The 5,320-nt window shown below is 38.4% G+C and overlaps 1 pseudogene; it reads left to right on the top strand.

The window, feature by feature from the left end:
• The first annotated feature begins 263 nt into the window (after positions 1-263).
• Positions 264-857, top strand: LOC149157013 (nicotinamide/nicotinic acid mononucleotide adenylyltransferase pseudogene; annotated as a pseudogene).
• The last annotated feature ends 4,463 nt before the right edge of the window (positions 858-5,320 follow it).

Genomic DNA, 5,320 nt, shown 5'->3' with positions numbered 1-5,320 from the left:
TGTTCGGTAACCACGTTTCCACAATGTAATTATCCAACAGTATTATTAAACTGAATCTTGTCATGTTTATTAGATGCATTGACATTTGTTACATTATTCGCTTTCAATTGATGTCCTCTTCCTAATTCAAACAGATTTTTCATTTAGGTATGTGGCCCAGTAGGCAAGTTTTGTTGTCTTCACGTCAGAGGAAGTGGAAGTTTCTCAAATCAACATCTGACAATTTTGACTGTTGTGGGACTGCTGCAACAAATTCAGGTTCTATGGATGTTCCTCTGCCATTGGAAAAACTTTCTCGTCAGCTGACTACAAAATGCACAACAGATCCTTTGGAACAAAAACGAATGCAAGTGGTTCTTGTATTACCAGGCAGTTTCAATCCACCAACTTATATGCACTTGCGCATGTTTGAAATGGCTAGGGATCAATTGCTATCAGATGGATATGTGGTTCTTGGGGGTTACATATCCCCTGTCAATGATGCATATGGCAAAAAGGGCCTGGCATCTGCGGAGCATAGAATTAATTTATGTCAGCTTGCATCTAAAGATTCATCATTTATAATGGTGGACCCATGGGAGGCAAAGAAAAGCAGTTACCAACGGACTTTGGTAGTTCTTAGGAGAGTGGAGTCTTCCTTGCGTGCTAGTGGGCTTGTGAATACAGAGTCTTTAAGAGTCATGCTACTTTGTGGGGCAGATCTACTTGAATCTTTTGTGAATCCAGGAGTTTGGATCCCTAAGCAGGTGAGGGCTATTTGTTGAGATCATGGTATTGTTTGGATTTCTAGAGGAGGAAAGGACATTGCAAAGCTCATCTTTGAGAATGATATTTCTCAAAATGTGGTTTTCAAGTAATTCTGCAGTGAATCTTGAACAGAAGAACAGTGTCCATGATCATTTATAGCCTTATAAAGCATTCCTTTATTATGATCCTGATACAGTTAAATCCAAATATTATATTTTGGGAAACTGCTGCTCTGTATCCAACCGAAAAGTTGTTTGTTGAAACTCAAAAAAGCGTGGAGCATGCATGCCAAATAGTGAAAATCAGTACCTTCATTTTTCCAGGTACTCCACTATATCACAAAATAACTGATCATATTCTATTGAATGAATGCTTCTGGTAAGCAATTTTTAGAATGTCGATCAATAAAACAGAATACCAAGGTGTCAGTCGAAAGATATGCATTGCATTTGAAAATTTGCGGCATTAGATTCTAAAAGCTATACATTAACTCATGCTGGCCTTCATTGGAGAAGCTCATATACTCTGAATTCTCTGTGGCATCGTATTATTCCTGCAGACAGAAAAATCCAAAATAGTGAACCGTTGTCATGCATCTATCGAAATCTGATTTGTAGTTTTTTGTTTTATTACTGTAAAATCATCTTATCAAGAGCTGCCGACGCAGATCATTGAATTTCAGCGTGTTTCTAGTTTTCCATAGAGGTAAAACAGTAATGACAGAAGAGGCAGTACTCCAGTCACGACATTGTAATTTCGACACATGGTTAGACAGGAGTTTCAAGACCTTACGCCACCTAGGTATCGAATTTCAAACAAGATATTGACTCTCAGAGTTTGATGGAGACATTTGGTTCGCCGTTATATTTTTTTGATCGGGAATGGAACCTATGTTATTAACAAGTTAAGATTCGGCAAGTTGAGATTCTAATAACGTTCACAGGTTGGCATGACCCCGGTTGGCATGATCCCGGACTAAACACGCCCCAGCTTTCAATTCTAAGTGATCAAGAACAGCCTTAGTCCGTGGAAACTTCTTTACCATTCACGATACAATAATCTATATATGAATCTCTGCGATTGTTGCAGAAGAAATCGACACGTAGACTGTGACGGAGATTCATCCGTTTAACTCGCGACAAACTACATTTGACTTATTCATGCCCAGATCAAAAATATTAGAGAATGCCAGACCATTTCAAACAATGTAGAAGCAGAGTCGAGTCGCATATCAATAGGAACAGTTTTGTGTAATTAGCTTGGTAAAATTAACATTTTTTTTTTTTTTTTTTTCTGAAGAGGCTTTTAAGTAAACCAGGGTCCAGTCACATATGTCTATTGTTGAAATCAGTGCAAATCCTAGCATATTGTAAGATGTGTCAACTAAACTGGGCTGGTGTTTCAGTTTTGAACTGCTATGGATAATGCTTGATGTCTCTATTTCTGATCTGTGACATAAATCCACTCCATTTCTGTCCATGAATTTGGATCATAATACAATATAGAGCTCTTAAAATGTTCCTAAATTGCACAATTTTTTTTTTTTTAACTTGAGTAATTTGATTTTAGAGAAATACCCACATAGCAAACAAAACTAGTTATGCATGCATGGGCCCATAGGCCTCAAGGGTTCAACTTGTGCTCTGATACCAAGTGTAAGGACCACGATTCAGACAATTTTTTTTTTTTTCTCTAAAGTTAACAGCAAATACAACCAGAAAAGAAACGCATTGAAATTTCAAATTTATTTAGCACACACATTCCTGACACTCATTTCAGGAAAACATATCATAACTTTTACATATGTTTAACTAAGATCAATAGTAATGAAATACATGTGTACCGTTCACCAGAAGGCGAGGCCCCGCTTGCTCTGTTGTCACTGGTATTCCCTTGTAGCTGGTCACCTCCGCGAGTGAATGATGACGCACTTGATCCGAATGCGAAGACCCACCGGTTAACCTCCCAGCCTACTCCTTGGGTACTCTTCTTCCCCGCGGACCCCCGAGCTGCAATGGGGTTGTACAATGGAGGAAAGCACTAGCTGGTAGAGGAGAGCACACCTTGGCTCAAGAGTCCCCTCTCTAAAATCCTCTACCTCACCAAACTCACTATAGCTTCGTAATCACTGCTCTGACATCATCTCATCCATCCAACCATAGGGTTCCCAAAAGTCCCTTCTCCCATGGCTTGCCCCTTCTTTTATAGGAGTCCTCAAGGTGACACTTGTCATGCCACGCATAATTAATTATTTTTTTTATAATTCAATAGCTTGATTATTCACCCACCCATGTGTCATTCTCACATCAAGGGTCTCCAAAAATTATTTACTTAAATTTTTATTGAGAACTAATATTTTCCTCACCTCAACAAGATTCCTATTTCTTCTCCTAGTTGTCTCTTTATTCCCTCCTTTTATTCCTTAATTTGTGTTCATTACTTGAGGTCAATTAATGAGTCAAGATTTTATCCCCAATCTACTCCCTAATTTAACTCAGGTTATCTCCTAGATGGATATTCTTATGTTGGTTGTTGACACATGGAGCTTCTCTACATTTCTCTAAATTTAATTTATTATTCTCATTTTAATTCACCTTCCTCTTTTCTTAATTAGGTTTAAATTAGTTTAGGATTAATCTTTATCCTTACCATTATATTTGTCTTTCCTCTTTTTCCTAATTAAACCACATAATCTTCCTAGTATTTTCCAAAATGGGAAGGGTAGAGTTTTCAAGGTACTCTATTTTAATTCTTCCTATGATCCTCCTTATTCCAAGTTTTATTTTTGATTTAATTACATTGGTTTCTAATCATCATTTACCCTTGATGTAAATTTACCTAGTTTTCATTCCTTGCTTATATTTATTTATTATTATTTATTTTTAATGATTCCAAGGATGCCAAGTTTGGTTGTGCCCTTCAAGAACTTCCCTAGAAGTTCTAAGGGTGCCACACCTAATAGCTTATTTGTGATGTCAAGGGTACCACTTTGGTTGTGCCCTTCAAGAACTTCCCTAGAAGTTCCAAGGGTGCCACACCTAGTAGTTTATTTGTGATGCCAAGGGTGCCAGTTTGGTTGTGCCCTTCAAGAACTCCCCTAGATGTTCCAAGGGTGCCACACCTACTAGTTTATTTGTGATGCCAAGGGTGCCAAGCTGGTCGTGCCCTTCAAGAAATTCCCCTGAAGTTCCAAGGGTGCCACACCACTTGCCCTTCAAGCATCCAGTGACTACGAGGGGAAAGTATAGTGCAACGTCATAGACTACTATCATCTCCTATGTTGCCTGCTATAGTGAGACTAATGGTGTCGGGGATCAAGGAATCTGCCTTGATGCGCGCCCCCCGGTAAAGTCCTCATGAGCGACCCAACTTTGGGACCTGCCCTCATGGCATCGTGATCTTCAAGGCGAAGGTGTTTCATCCCTTCCAGCCCAAGTCACGACGGGAGTGCTAGTGGGTGGGATCAGGGACTCTGTCCCACCCCTCCCATGTAGTTCCATCCACTTGTACAACCCCATCACCCATATGTGAGTCATTCGATCAAGCAACTAATCTGTGCCTGCAACCATTAATATATCATCAGAATATAGTTACACATATATGGCAGATTCCAAGATCGACTTATACTTTCAAAGATAAAATAATATAAATTTTCATCAAACCAGGTGTCATCGACATGTCATATGCGAGTGCCTCTGATGGTTTCCTGCCATACTCAATAATCATCAGTAACAAGGTTTCTCAATGTTAGTCAATTATCATAATAGCATCATTAAAAATTCCTGGTCATTCACATCATTGTCCATTGTAAGTCTGATCTAAAGGAAGTAGGTAACATAGGGGACACATCCCTCATGGCTATCATCAATAATCATCAATGGAAACATACATATTCATTAAGCTATCAACATCGTAACATCGTAGAAATATACCTATCCATAAAATTTATCCTCATTATGCTTTTAGTAGAGCGCATACATATTCTTTACTACCCTCATCATAATTTCAAATAGAGACCAACTTAACTATTTAATATTGCAATCATCAGAATACTGATAGATAAGGTACATAACCATTCATGCTACCATAATATCAATGGAAAGCATTCATAAACATCACAACCATGAATATCTCAATCGCTAATAATAGTGTCAAGGGTCCAGATCCTCAATCTAAGGTCCTCGAAGAATAAAGTGTCTAAGATAATGTCGTATTAGGGTCAGGAAACTAGAGTGGGCACTACAAATCAAGTCTTTCTTGGACCTCGTCAATGAACCTTCATTACATCCACCTCGTTGAATGCAATGAAGCTTGGGGGGCATGTACCTCGATTGGATTATATCTCGGGGGCATGTTAATTTTATTCAAGCATAGTTATCTATGGTTCAAGTTTGCTTAAAAATGAACCAGTGTGCCGGTGTACCTCTAATGGTTTGGTGCATTAAGTGTTTTCTTGCTTATTGTGTTCTTTGTCTTTTATGCAGATGTTATGAATATTAGCTGATATGTTAGTAAATTATGTATTAAGTGGACATTTGCATCATGGACAAATATTCAGACATAACAAGTAGAA

Source organism: Pinus tabuliformis, chromosome 9 (genome assembly GCF_031772625.1).
Source record: "Pinus tabuliformis cultivar Carrire ecotype Pingquan chromosome 9, CPIR1, whole genome shotgun sequence".
Taxonomy (NCBI): Eukaryota; Viridiplantae; Streptophyta; class Pinopsida; order Pinales; family Pinaceae; genus Pinus; species Pinus tabuliformis.
This window is presented reverse-complemented; position numbering and strand designations above follow the sequence as displayed.